The following is a 16,577-nucleotide window of genomic DNA, read 5'->3' as shown; positions in this document are numbered from 1 at the left end:
ATTTTCTTAAAAATTTACAATGTACAATAACTTGTAACAAAATGATGACAAAATATATTAAATAGGATGAGTGATGGCTTTTGTGACAATAAAGTGTCACAACCAAAATTTCACAAAAGTTGTTAAAAAATGAGACATTTAATTGCATTAATTTTCATTTCAGGTTAATTACTTAAAACAGTGTGTACCAATGTTGTAATGTCTCTTTTAAAGTAAAGTAAATTAGAGTGTGTTATATTAGGATTTTAAATGTGAGTGTAAATTCCATCTTAATGAAAATGAGAAAGTAGAAGATTATTATATAAAATTTAAGATCCATTAATACATTGTCTTAAGGTTTTGGACAGACAGTAATATTTGTCTCTTATGATTGAACTCAAATCTCATTAATATTGTTAATGTTGTATCTTCGTAATTAATTTTCTTTCTTATAGATCCAACATGTTTGAACTTAAGTATCACATATCTTGCTTTAAATGCTTTCACTAACAAAAGGTTCTTTCAAACTTTTTTTTTTTTTTGTAGTGTTTCACTTTGAGTGTCCACACTTAAACAAATGCTAATAAGCACTCAAGCAAATGTATCAAGTTGATTAACTTCACATTATAAAGCGATAAATGAGAATGATCCTTAGTAGGACATGGAAATGGCATATAAGAACCAGTTGACATGTGAAAAGACAATCTGTGTAATGTTCCATAACCATATTGATTCCCTTTGATTGCTACAATTGTAATTCCATAACCATATTCAATTAATATACAACCTTAATGATAAAACTTGTTTAAGCATTTTAATCAAGTTTAAGCAATTAAACTTTTATATAATTGATTAATTAGTGTGCTTCCATATCAACGAAAACAAAATAATTGATTATTTAGTTTTGATAATGGATTAACACATAACTCATTTTTAAGCATAATTGATTAACACATTTAATAGTCTATTCATATGTTCTTAATTTTCCATAAACGATGAAAAAAAAACCTATTAAATAATAACATAATCGATTAAATAAAAATCGTAATTTTCTCAAACTCACTTTCTTATGAGAATAATTGATTAACAACTTAAGAAAATTGGTTAAATGCATTTAGAATAATTTTTTAAACAATATTTCAAAACCTCTGTAATAAACCTTTACCCAATCTTAACTGACTTTTAGTTAAATATTATAGTGATAAAAAATGAGTTTTGTTGTATAATTGCGAAGTTCTTTTAATTGTTAAGTTATTAGGTTAATTCCATATTCATTTTTCTTGAGTTTTCAAGGGTTGAACTACTATTATCTTAAAAGTTTTCAAAGAATAGTTTATTATATTCATCTTAGTATGATTCGAGGATAAAAAATATCTTTCTTGACTGTGTTTAAAAGTTGATTTACTTATTTTCTAATTAATATATAATTCAAATGTATTGAGTGCTTGCAATAGACGTATAAAGATTTAAAAAGGTTGAATAACTTAGAACAACTTAAAACTTCATATAAAATATTTACTTAGTAACATGATTATAAACTTCATATAAAATTTTGTCACTACTTAACAATGAAAATCCCTCCTTGCAAAATGTGTCTTCTAAGAAACTATAAAGAAAATGTTACCCGTAGTATAAAAAACTTGGCTAGAAAACTTGAAATATGTATTAATTGAAGGAGATCTAAGAAAAATTCAATGCAAATTATGCTAAAATACCATCACATTATGAGTTTATAACTTGAGTACCAGTTGGTAAGAACTCAGAAGGATGTAATTACTACAACAATGAAAAAAAAAATAAGCTTTCATATTGAAAATGATAGGTAAAAATTGGAAAAAAGAAAAAAAAAATTGAACATGAGGATGAAGGGAAGAGTATAAATATTTATAAGAAGAGGACCCTAAACCCTAAACACAATCAATAAATTATTCAATAAGGAAGGGTATAATGCTTGATTCTATTGAAACGTAATACCATTTAATGTATTAAGGAAAAGATTTAGTAGAATGCTTGATTCAGTTTGAAATTACAGTCCACAATTTAAATTGCTTTTTTTTTTATCATGATATCAAAATAAAGTACTTCAATATGTTAAATCAACAAAAGACATTTTCAAAGTTCATAAGTTTGTGTGGAAGAAAACAATTAGCACTATCATGACCAATATATAAACAAAAAAAAGGAGAAACATTTATTGTACTTTTTCACTGAACAAATCCAAATATTTTTTTTTTTTTGTAAAATCTATTGATGCATTTGTCATCTAAAAATTAAGTCATAAATTTTGAAAAAATATTATGTTTGAAAGATGTGTTTGCTATAATGCAATACTCAAAATACTCAAAATGGTAGAATGTGACGACAAAACCAATCATGGATTTCATACAAAACACAAGGCACTCAATTAAGAAATATATAAAAATAGTTTTTATAAGAAAAAAAACTTAACTATAGTCTCCAAATTGAAATTTCATCTTTAGAATTTACTCTCTAGAGTGAACTAAAAGTGAATAATAATTGAAATTATTATTCTATCATTTTTATAAAATTATGCATGTTCAATGAAGGTGTAGCAATGTTTATTTGACATATTATATATATATATATATATAAATGATATTAACATCACCAAATCTAATATTTTTTAGGCTAGTGAAGAGTTTTGATATTAGTTTTTTCAAAGAGTTTTAATATCAGATTTTTTCATTATTATATTTTGATTTTACAATTGAAGTATATCTAGATGAAGTAATAAAAAATAAAGAGTTTAAGTTTCTAACTGAAGCTTATATCTTAGGAATAGACTTCGGTTGGTAAGACGACCAAACTATAAAACAATTAAAAGTAAAAAAAAATAAAAATAGAAGCACTAGATTCTAGTCAAGTGTGAGATGGAACAAAGTGAGAGTGAAAGTGAGAGCAAGAACTAGATTAACTAAGATCAATCACTCAAACTTGAACCAATAACTAAGACAACAATAATGTTGTGACATATTAAACGCAAAATATCAAAATCAACACAAACCTACTACAATGTTACGATGCCTCATTGTGAAAAGATGACAATGACCACCAAAATGCAACAACATCAGAAAAGAAGAAAAATAATGTTAGGATCAGGAAGAGAAAAACAAAAATGAAAGGAAGAGACGAAGGGGAAATAAGAAGGAAGATATACAATAATGAAAACAAAAATAAACTTCAACTAAGGCTATAGTGAAAGAAAATGCGAAATTGTAGTGACAGAAGAGAAGAAAGCAACAACGCTATCTAGAATTACCTTTCGTGGATTGTAAAAATTCACAAATTTATTATATGTACATGAGTATAGTACTTTGTTATTCGATAAAATCTTTTTAAAACACTGACTCTTTTAAAATAATTATACAACTATAAACTTTGGTTCTTATTTGTGCATTTTAAAAAATGTCACTGAATCATTATATACTTTTATTCTTCAAAAAAGACTATAAGATTTGAGTTATCCATGAACCACAGCCTATAATTAAATAAATAATTTTAAATTTGTCATTACGTATTTAAATGTTTCATTTTTTTTTTCTAAACACAAAGCATATTAAATAACATCAAATCATATTTTGACCAAATCAAATTTTTTTGTTAATGATCTCATCACCGAATGTCTCTTAATTATTTTCTTTATATACGGTTTATCTCACTCGTTTTCACTTAATGTACTTAAATTCTTCATAATCTTATTCTGAGGTGTATTTCTTCACACATAACGAACTTATCCTCTGTTTCTAAATTGTTCTACTCACAAATCTTTTACTCATATAACACCTCCCACAGACTATGTCAATTAATATTATTAGTTCTTACAATATAAAAAAAAATAAAAATCAAGAAACACAATAAATAAGATTGAAATAAAGTACTTTTATTAACTTGGAAGTCATGTACCATCTCATTTCACAACAATCTCTATATAGAAAACCTAAATTAAGTAAATAAAACAAAACCATTAAAGACAATTAAGCTTAATTAATATTTATATTAGATGGTATGTTGTACTCACGTCTACTAAATTATCTCTAATAGACGATCGATCTTATGCTCTTTCATTTGACAGTTTAACCTTTTGACTATAAACTCTTCAGATATTATAAATATTCTTCTTGACATTTCTGAAAAATTCACAAAGTTCTCCATTAAAAAGTCCAAGTAAATTCTTTTATGGTTTAAAATTAATTAGTTTTACAAGCTACACTTTACTCTTTTCTAGCGTATAAAACTTAAATTGAAGTTCAACTACTAGGGTTTTGGATTCTATCGAAAGCATCTTCTTGTAGCAAAATAATAATGCCTACAGAAGATCTTGTCGAAAATTCTTTTTAAAAGTATCACTGAAATAAAACAAATCTAAACTCATTTTAGTTTACATTATAAAACTAGTTGAGTTATAATTCCACTCTCGAGCAAGGAATCAATCTAAAAGAAATCTGATTGGCAGAAAAGCATGCCCACATGATCATAAATTCTTTCTTACATGGATTCTCGTTTATGTAATCATTGTCTTTGTCTAATAATATATAGACAAATAAACAAATAATTTTATAAATGTAGATGAAAAATATATAAAAATATAGAATAGCCGCCATGAATTTTTATTTTTCTTCTTCCATCTGCTTTGTCTTCCTGTTCTACATGATGTAAATTCATCTCTATACTCAAAATACGATCAACAAAAATTTTAAAATTTCAACTATGCGTTATTTACAAAATACCGATACAAAATTGTAAGAAACAATACAATGTTCAGAAAATACTATATAGACAAATAATAAATACAAATTATTTTATATAATTGATAACAGGATTTGTTGGTGACTCTTGAAATTAATGCAAAACTTTATTAACACTCTCAATTGCATGTTCCAACTCTACAACTCTCAATGACTGACCACTTTAATTCATTTCATTCATCTCTACAAAGTAAAGATTTAGTTTAGTAACATTTAATTCAAACAGAATTAAAAAGAGAAGCTAAATTTAGTAAATATAACCCATAAAGAATGATTTAATAAATAGGCAATCAAGAGTTGTTGAATAATTAATATAAGGATTGAAGAAATAGGTGAATGACAATTATAGAGTTGTTGGGTTGGCATGTTCAATGGAGAAGAACATTTTTTAAATGGGAGGAAGATTTTTCAATGAAATTTTGAATCAATAGTTTTGCTTCTTTAAAACCTGATGAAGCTGAAGATCAGTGGAGAAGGAAAGTTGAAAGTTGTAGAAACCATCACAAGTTCATGGCTTTCTCTTGGCAATATATGGTTTGAAAGTCTCCACAAAAAATCAACCAAGAGCAAAGAGTAAGTTACTATGGAAAGCAATAACTCACAAATTTGGTGCACGTAGTCTTTATTCTTTGGAATTGAATGCAGGTTTGCTTTTAAAATACTTAGCATTTAAGTCTGGCTTGATTATTCTGCATGACATTACCTTAAACTTTGATTATTTCTTAAGGAGTCTATCTGATCAGAGGTAATAAATTGAAGAAAATTAGAATGGTGTCATCCATAATACTATTCTTATTTATGAAGTTCTTATTGTCTGATGCGTTTAAAAGGTGTGTCTTGATTTGTCGAGGTATAGACATTTCGTGTGTGATAATAGAGATTGAGTGGTTCAATAGCGGTCCGATAATGGATGAAATAAAAAGAGAAATGCCCACTTAGAACTTGTTAGGATAGACTCTAATCATGACTCTGATATCATATTAGAAAGTGGGTTTGTAAGTCTAACTCAACCTTACAAAACCAGTTTGTAAGGTGAGGTTTGCACCTCACTTATATATTATAATTTGGTCTTATCTCTAGTCGACGTGGAACTTTCAACCGTTATTATCAATTTGGTTACCTGGTAATGAATTGGGAGGGAAATTCCTGACATTATTAACAAGAGGGTTGGGATCATATTTAATTGCAAATCATGCTTTTGTGTTACATCTAAGGTACGTAGGTGTTTCTCTTTTTATGTCAGATTAATATATATAATTTTGGTCTTTAAATGATGATATTCTAAGGTACACATAGTTTACATTAAGAAGAAAACAATGTAGAGGTAGGTTTTATAGTAGATATGAAGATGAGATTTAAAATATGATAATTGAAGGGTGAAAAAGCATAAGAAAAGGATGAAGATGAAGAGTGATGAGATTGGTCAGCGTGCATCTCGGAGGCACATGAACTTGGATCCAATTAACAGCGAGGAGTGTGGTATTGCTCACGAGCATCTCTCATTTCTTTAATTATTTCTTTCTGCCATTAAAAATGAATCAAACCCTGAAACTCCAACAAAGATATATCATGCTATGCGCATATGCTCTCTGAACCATTTACTCATTAAACTATATATTAAACCCTCCCTTTTATCATTCACCATTTCTTAATTATCAATCTTCTCGAACTTGCTGAGATCAAAATCTCGATTCTTCATAGTCGGTGTTCTCATTTCATCCCAATAATTGGCCCTCAACTTCATCAAATTAACTTCCCATTTCACTGTATGTCGAGGTATAGACATCTCGTGTGTGAGTTTTAGACCTAACTCAACTCCATAAAATCGGTTTGTAAGATGAAGTTTGCATCTCATTTATATATTATAAATTAGTCTTATCTTTAGTCTAGTCGATGTGGGACTTCCAACATTCCTTTTCACTAACATCTGTTATTGATTCATTGGTATATGTAGTTTGATGTGATGTATTAGAGATCCAAGTTGAGTGAAACTAGAAGAAGCACATCCATTTGTATCGTAATTGATGGTGTGAAGCGTTGATAATTCTATAGGAAATATGAAAGACCGAAAGACCGGGTACATTGCGATTAGATTGTATTATTAGTTTGGTTTGAGGTTGCATAGCAGAGGAACGAAAATAGTAAAAAAAGGAGTACACGTGTTGAGAGTTAGAAGGAGCATCTTTATCTTGCCTCCATGCATTGAGGGAATAAAACAAAGGCATACAAACAAAGAGTTGAAACTGAAATGCTTTGTTTAAGCTTTCGACAAAAGGTGAAATCAACGATCGGTGATTCCTGCGAACAAACCGCACACTCACAAACCAACATTTTTCTATTTGACAAGTTTCTAGGCTTAACTCAACCCACTCACTTCTTCTTTTCTGCTTTGCATGCAAATTTCCTCTTAGCTTCTCGTAAAACTCATCAGCTACACTATCATTACCACTTTCTGCACTTTTCACACTACTTTAATTTCACCAATGCAACTGCTCTAAATTATCTAATATTCTTCTTCATATTCTCCCAAACAATAAATATTTCAGACAATATAAAATCATATATATTCTTCCAATGGAGAAGCCTGCCAATGGTATCCTTTTAAAAAGTTTTGTATGGGCCTTAACTGTAGTTTTCTTGAAAATCAAAGAGTGTTGATTTTAGTTGCTAATTAATCTGGTGGGTTTTGTTGCTATTGATATATTTGCTTAGAGACTTTCTGCGGAGAATTAGACTTAGAAATTAAATTTATAAAACTATGTTATCTCCAAAATCATCCCTAGCATTTTCCCTAAGATTACCCCCAATATTTACTCATACATTATCTTTAAGATTATTCCCAAGATTTTCTTCAAGAATTATCGTTAAAAGTTATCTCTAAGATTATATTATCTTTGGATCTTCTGTAGAATAAAACCTTAATCAATAGCTTTTTAGAAAGCTTAATTTAGCAAATGATCTAATGGGCCCTAAATAAAGAACAATTAGAATACTCAGGAACATGTACACATTTTATTAAATTATTAAAACTCAGTTCCTAGATGAATGTTTTAATTTAAAGCTCATTTTATTCCATTTGGTCAAATTTTAGTTAAAGCAATATATTTAAAAGATAATTTTTATTCAATGAAGTAAAAATTAAATCAGTCATGAGTGTATAAATGCACTCATCAACGTCACACCATGATTTATTTCACATATTATATTATTGGAGATTTTGGGCATGTGAATATGAGAAACCATGAAATTTGATTAGAAATTGATATCAGTTACAAGTTGCATTTGGAAGAACTCTAGACACATATCTGATATTGTCCTTATCTTGATCTTTATACAACTACTTGATGGGTATGGTTAATTACAACAATTCCTTTTGTAGTGGAAAATCAAAGTGCACCAAAGGTAAAATGGTGGTAGCAAAATGAGAGAAGTGAAATACTCTTTATTGGAAGTGAATGCAGTTAAGGGTTGATCTACAGAACTATGCATGCATAAGGACTTGGTCACTTGTATAGAAAGTATTTGAATGAATTGATTTGATCATTGGATTACAATAATATAAATATACAAATTGATAACTTAATTTAAAAGAGTTAAAAGGAAATAAACTCCACCAATTTAATATCAATTATTATATAAACTAAATAAAGGGAAAGTAAATATACAAAAATTAGCTAATAAAGACTAATTATTACAATTTAAAACTAATTATTAATTAATAATATTTATTAAAATAAATAATTTTAATAAAATTAAAATATCAATTATAAAATATCAATTATTATAATTGATATTATAATAATTGATATTAAATTGGTGGAGTTTATTTCCTTTTAACTCTTTTAAATTAGGTTATCAATTTGTATATCTATATTATTGTAATCCAATGATGAAATCAATTCATTCAAATACTTTTTTATGGTATCAGCCTAAAACGATCCTCTTCATTTTTTTTATCTTCTTCAACACAGGACGTCACTCGTTCCTTTCTTTTTGCTTCTGATGGCCAATGACAACTCTTCATCTATTAGCAACCCTCGTGAGCCATCAAAATCATTCACTTACGTCACTCTTAGCAGTGTCACCAAGCTTTTACCCTCAAATTAGTTGAAGCTTTTCTTGATGGCTATGATCTTCTCAAATATCCAGATGAATCCTTTCCTGCGCCGCCGATGACGATCTCCACCACCGTTGTACCTCCATCTCCGAATCCTGCTTATCAAACCTGCATCGACAGGACCGTCTTATACCTCAAGCAGTTAAAGGAACGTCTCCACACAATGTCCAAAGATGCATATTGGGCGTTCCTCAACTAAAGCAGAACACAAAGTCTCTCTGCTTCATCCTCGATTTGACTCATTACTGTCCAAGTTGTATCTATCTTCTAGATCGTCCAACTTGTGGGAGAATATAATTACAATAATTAGTTTTAAATTGTAATAATTAGTCTTTATTAACTAATTTTTGTATATTTACTTTCTCTTTATTTAGTTTAATTGCTAGTAATAAATATCAATTATTATAATTGATATTATAATAAATGATATTAAATTGGTGGATGTTGTTGTTTGAGACACCAGGAATGCCACTTCAGGGGAGAGAGTGGTGAGGAGAGTACCATATATAAGACGGTCCTGTCGACGCCAGGTTTGATAAGCAGGATTCGGAGTTGGAGGTACATCGGTGGTGGAGATCGTCATCGGCCGCGTTGGAAAGGATCCACCTGGATATTTGAGAAGATCATAGCCATCAAGAAGAGCTTCAACTTGAAGTTTCCAGGTGAGGTAATTTAAGGGTAGAAGCTTGGTGACACTGCTAAGGGTGATGCAAGTGAATGGTTTTGATGGCTCATGAGGGTTTCTAATAGATGAAGAGTTGTCGTTGGCCATGGGAGGCAAAAAGAAAGGAATGAGCCTGTGTGTTGAAGAAAAAAAAAAACGAAGAAGATCGTTTTAGGCTGATAACATATAGAAAGTATTTGAATGAATTGATTTGATCATTGGATTACAATATATAAATATACAAATTAATAACCTAATTGGAAAGAGTTAAAAGGAAATAAACTCCACCGATTTAATATAATTTATTATAATATCAATTATAATAATTGATATTTTAATAGCAATTATTATAATATCAATCATAATAATTGATATTTAACACTAACAATTAAATTAAATAAAGGGAAAATAAATATATAAAAATTAGTTAATAAAAATTTAAAACTAATTATTGTCATTGATAACTTGAATAAAAAAATCCTTGCTACACTTGCAAGATAGTGGTTTCTTTTGGTATATCCCTTAAAACTTATTATGATTATCGTTTTTATTATTATTCCAATGAATCCTAATCAATATTTCAACTCAACTGATAAAGAACCTCTTCAAGACCCTTCTACTACTAGGAAGACTCATGTACATAAGAACATATTCATATTGTTTATCATATTCTAAGATATCTAAAGATAAGTCTTTGGCCAAAAGATTTTATTCTTCAAAATTTAAATTTGAGTGTTTATATTGGTATTGGCCAGGGAAGATGTATTAACAAAAAAAGGTTCACTACTACAAATTTTTGTATCTTTATGGGAAATTCTCTTCTTATATGGAAATAAAAAAAAGCAAATTATTATTTTTAGATCTTCAGCAAAAGTTAAGTATAAAGCTATTACTTCTATAACTTCGTAATTATATGGCGTAAACAACTCCTTAAACTCTTCTAAAATCAATCTCTAATGGTGTTATATGATAATATTTATGATATCTATTAGTCAAAAATCCTATCTTACATCATAGATCAATATTAATGTTTATGTCCATTTTTTTCATAGAATATGTTAAATATGGTTTCATAAGATGTTTAATATAATAAAAAAAAAACCGAAACCAGTTATTTTTGTCTATATATAACCGTTCATGAATCGACTCATCTATGTGATGTGAAGTTACATCAACAAATAACCAATAATTTTACATAAGTCCTTTAAACATCTAACAAGTTATGTTTTCTCCAACTTGAAAGAGATTATTACCTAATATCCTTAATTAGCCTTTCTTAATTTTCTTCTTCTTCTGTATTTCTTGAAGCTTATATATCTTTGTATTCCATCTTTTGTCTTCAATAAGATTTTTTTTCTTTTCTGTATCTTCTTCTATTTTTCTATTGTTTATTTCCTCATCCTCATTCTCGAAGAATCTATAAGGGTTTGGAATCTGAAAGAATAAAAAATATAACCAATGTATTTGGGACACTAATAACATTATATAATGTAAAAAAAAATGTTATTTCCATGCGTCTAAAAGGCCGTGACTACTATTCAACATTATCTTCCTCAATTTCAGTTGTTTCATCTCATTTCCTACCAATAGCTATGTAGAATTTACTATTTACGTAAAAGTTAAAATTTGTTTGTAACTTAATGTAGATTTAAAAGGATTTAAATAAAAAGTAATTGAATGATATTTATGATTATAATAATGAATTATAAAGGTAGTTGTGTATGAGTAGGTGGTAGTATAGGAATGAAAGTGGGTCCACCATAGATGATGGAATTCCAGGTGTCAACATACGAAAGAGAGTTGTCATTTATTCCTTTATGTGAAAGTTTTAGTCGTATAATTAGAGACATTAAATGTGCGTAATGAACTAGGACCATACATTAAGGAAGTACTTAGGAAAAGTTTGTATGACGATGTTCGTAAATCTCCAAGAATATGGTAATAGGTTTTGTCCATTTCTTAGCACAAACTGAGAAACCACATTCACTTGTCAATAGGACGGATCGAATCAGCTTCCTATTGCAAAAGGAAACTTCATACTTCCAATGGGATCACCTTCTTATTTGATGCTAAACCAAAGCTGTCCAGAATAGAATCTTACTGTCAAATCCCCTAAGAAACCTTTTCTAATTTTCAACTTCATATTTTCATCAAATCAGAATAATTTACGGTATATAAAATATCTCCAAAATTTATTTTATAAGATTAAATTATACATTTTTTAAGATGATAATAAAATTATTTGAAATATATTTTAATAATATTTGCTGTTTGATAGATTTATTATCTTATTACTATCAAATCATTTATATGATTTAGTTTGATAATTTTATAGATTGTTGATAGGAAATAGTTATTGAGCTACTACAAACTAAATGTAATGTTCACGTATAGATTTAGATAAGAATGTCGAAACCAACGTTTATTGCTTAATATTGGTAAAGAAATTAAGCAATTAATAAGCTAATTCAATTAAGCAATTAATAAACTAATTCAATTAAGAGTTAATACAAAGACAAGCATTAGGGTTCGTATTTCTTAACCAGGTGATATAGGATACTATAGTGCATGATGTCACTTATAAGTAGTGTTTGGAAAAAAAAAAACACCTTATATATTCAAAAATATTTGACTATATAAATCATTGTGTCTGAAAGTAAATAATTTTAACCAAATTTATGATTACGAAATAAAATAAAATATTTTATTTGTTTTATATTAATTAATTAACTTTGTAAATGATAAATATTTTTTGATTGGTTCGATGTTCTTCTTGAAGAACCTTGTATGAATATCTATATCTATTGGTAGTTTGGTTATTAACTCAATCAATGGGGGTTTCTTGGCCAAGACAATAGCTGACTTGTTTGATTTTTTTTTCCCTGTACCAAAAGATATCGAGGTTCATTCAATTTGTATATTCCATATGCTTACTTGGACCAGTTACTATTCATTTTGATTGATGCGGTTTTAATTCAATTAAGCCAAGACTTGGACAAATTTGGTTGTTTCAATTTAAATGCTCAAATCAGTCAATTAATCCAAATAATTTATCACCTCTAATTATTTCGGTATTAAGGTTTCCTAAATTAGACCATTGGAAAATTTATATATTTTTTAATTTAGATTTAATCATTTTTGAAATCTCTACATAATCGTCTTAAATAGGTTTTTTATTTTTTTTTATCTCAATTAAGTCCTTGTTCTTGTAAGATTGAGTCAATTGAAACTTTGTCATTAATTAGACTCAACATGTTAGATTTGTTGTGCCGTACGTGGATGTATATCTATGATTTTCTTCATCATTCATATAATTATTCACCATTACTTTTAATCCTCCAATTAGGCATGCTGACACCATTTTTAGTGATTATTTTAGGATTAAATATGTTTTTAGTCCCTCAACTATCAGTGATTTTTGGTTTTAGTCTCTACTCAAAACATTGATAGCATTTAATCCTCGTAATATTAAAACATGTAAAATTAGTCCCTAAAAATGGATGGCGTTAAGTTTTGGTTGACCTGGCTAACGGTTCTGCCAAGTCTTCTTTCAGTTTCATTCTTCTCTCTGCCACGTTGTTTTTGGAACTCCACCTAACCATGGGAGACCTCTCACTCGCACAAACTGAAACAAAGGGTCAACAGTCTTTTTCCAGCTTCAACATTCTTTTTTTTTTCTTCTTCTTATCCTGTTACTCCAGCGTCACCTCCACCTTCACCTCCCTCATCTACACCCCACGACTCCCTCCGTTACTTGCAAAAAGAAGACTATAAAACTGCTGAAGAACATTACCGGTGAGCCTTTAAGATGTAATAAAAAAATGGAATTTATATTTTATCTCTTTTACTTTGAAGAGAAAAGTAACAGTTTCTTGTTTATCTTCTTTATAGGAAAGCATTGTCTTTTGAGGTTGATAGAAACAAACAGTGCAATTTGGCAATATGTTTGATGCATATGAACAAGATCAAAGAAGCAAACTTTCTACTCCAGGCAGTACGCGCCGCTACAAAAAAATAGAAAGATGGATCTCATGCCTGGAGGAGATTGTACCAATCCCCTGATCCTAGTAGAAGAGACCTGAATCTGTATGCTCCTTGCACAAAGCCAAAAAGATGTTCATGGGGCTTCAACAAAGGATATCGAAGGGAAGCTTGGGGGGATGTGCATTCAGATTCTAAATCTTCATTTGGGACTCCTCCCAAAGATAAGCATGTCACGAGGATGATAAACTCACAAGAAAAAGGTTTGTCTTCTGAATGCGTCACCTACACAAGAAAACACCCAAAATTAATTTCGATTCTGGTTTCGCTCACTCTGGTTGCAACGATTCATCTCAGAAATGGCAACGAAAATTAGGGATCCATGGAGTGAAGAAGAAAAAGAAAAAAAAAAAAGCCCCAAATAAGAGAAGAACCTATTTGAGTTACCCATTCACCTCAGCAACCACGCACCAACCGGACGCATCCCCATGAACCAAAAATAAAAATGAAATTAAAATTTGAAAAAGGTAAATTAAATAAAACGGGATTCGATTGGAAACAGTTGGGGAAAAAACAGAGTGCTGTAGAGTTGGATTAGGTGGAACGCAAAGGCATGGAGAGTGTAGTGAAGAAAGGAATGAGGGCATTGGAGTTCCAGAAACTTCGATTGAGGTAGTGTCATTTAGAGGTGATAAAATATGAAGATGGAGGGAAAGAATAAGAAGAATATATGCTGCTCTTTCTTTTTAATAAAACTCCGGTGATGGAGATAAAGCGATAAATGTTGGCGCCGGCACCGGTAGGGAAACATGGAAAGGGAGGAAGAAGGGGCGTTAGAAAAAAAAAAATTGAAACGTGGCACACACTAAACATGAAAGCTGAAATCAGATGTGGCACGCCGTTAGCCATGTCAGAGAAAATTTAACACCATCCACTTTTAGGGACTAACTTTACATGTTTTAATATTAAGAGGATTAAATGCTATCAATGTTTTGAGTAGGGACTAAAACCAAAAATCTCTGATAGTTGAGGGACTAAAAACATATTTAACCCATTATTTTATTCCTTATAAGAAGGGCATGAAAGAACTGAAGGAAGGGGAAGCAAATTCCGATTCCAATCAAACTACTCCCTCAATCTTTCATTTGAAATCTATCACCACCCAATTTTATAGAGGAAAAGCTTGGGAAACGCAGGGCAAAGGACTCTTCTCATATTTATTATTCCCAATTTTTTCTTTGAACCCAACATCATTCACTTCATTTCCCCATCATTAGGAATAAAACAGAATTAATTTTCCATGATTATGAGACAAACCTGTCTCGGACCAATACTCAAACAAATTCACCATTGTCCATTTTCTGAAAATCATTATTACTTGCACTCAACTCATTGACTAACAAACTCTATTCATAATTCATCATCTTTCACCTGTAGGTTTAATTAAATAAAAAAGAAGAAAAAAGAAGATCTCTAAAACCCATGAAATTTATCATTACCAAGGTTTGCACACAAAGAACTTTTCTTTTATAATAGGCAATCAGGTATACAAAGAAGAAATTGAAGAAGAATATAGGAAAGTGGCGTGAACGACACAAGTGTGAGATCCAGGTGTCATAGTGGCTCTCCGTGTGTGTAGCGGATGATATAGAAATTAAGTTACCACGAAGAATGACGACACTTCCGACGTTGGTAAGGTCATCGATAGTCTTCATGGCTCTGATCGGTGGCAAGGGTGGCGACTGGCCAAAAACTTGTTGGCCCTATAGTGGTGGCCACGGAGGATCTACCAGGGGATGAGAAGTTGTCTTTCTCTTTTGATTGAGTAACTTGAATCCTAAAAGATTTGGGCTTGGATCTTTTTGCTTGTTCTATTTCTACTTTTGTTTTATTTATTTATTTTATTTAGGTTTAATCTTTTGCTTTTTCATTTATAAATTACACGTAATGTGAGCTTTTTCTACCACATGGTTAACAATTGCAAAATCACCATGCCACAACACAACAAACTTAACGTCATTCAGTCTAATTAACGAAAAAGTTCCAATTGACTCAATTTTACATAAATAAGAACCTAATAGAGATAAAAAAATATGGAAACCAATTTGAAATGATTCTGCGAAAACATAGACCTCAAAAATATTAAACCTTTATTTTATAATACTTTGTTAATATTTTTTTTCCATTTGAAATAAGGAAAAAATTTACTTTTTTTTCTATTTTTTATACAATTTTGAGCCTATTTATCTTGGTTAAACTCATTCTGAGGTCCCTATTTTTGTGCTTTTGTCCCACCTACATCCCCATCTTTTTTTTTTTGCCAATTAGGTCCCTAAGATTGGAAAATTGAAAGAATTTGACCCCTGCCGTTAAATCAAGTTAACAGGGTTAAATTTTTGCTTACTTGTGAGGGTGAGGTAGACAAATATCGTCACGTGGATAAAACCCTCCGATACCCATTCCTCAATCACGCCCAACCGGAAGGACACACACTCACTCCCCTTTGGCTCTCCACCCTTCTACTCCTCTCACCCGTAACCAGCTCAACCAAATTTCCCTTTCACTCCCAATTCCTCACCTCCAACAGCACCATCTCTCTACCTCTCACATTACTCTCACTGAACAAACTGACTCCATCATCATTCACCCCATTTACAGTAGCCATATTTAACCTACAAAAGAAAAAGGAAGCACAATCACCCAATCACGACAAGAAAATTAAACAAAAGAATCAACAACCAGTTTCTCAAAAACCCGAAGGCCCACACTCAATACGGCATAGTACAAATGAGAGAGAAAAGATAATCGCCAGCGAAGAGTGTGTATGTCGAACGGAGGTGACGCCATAACAATGACTAGGCTTCATCTCTGATTCGCATATTAGAAGAGGGGTTTCGCTGCTCGTGAAGACTTGGGAAGGAGTTGATGGTGACGATGACAACGTGTCGACCGGTGGGGACTATAGTGACGACCTGTGTCGCCGACGACACCTCTGGTTGAGTACGAAGATCGTCGCGACAACAAGGATGTGAGGTGGAGAAGCGAGAACAGTTCTCTCTCGCGCACGAAA

Source organism: Vigna radiata, chromosome 3, assembly GCF_000741045.1.
Source record: "Vigna radiata var. radiata cultivar VC1973A chromosome 3, Vradiata_ver6, whole genome shotgun sequence".
In the NCBI taxonomy this organism is placed as follows: Eukaryota; Viridiplantae; Streptophyta; class Magnoliopsida; order Fabales; family Fabaceae; genus Vigna; species Vigna radiata.
This window is presented reverse-complemented; position numbering follows the sequence as displayed.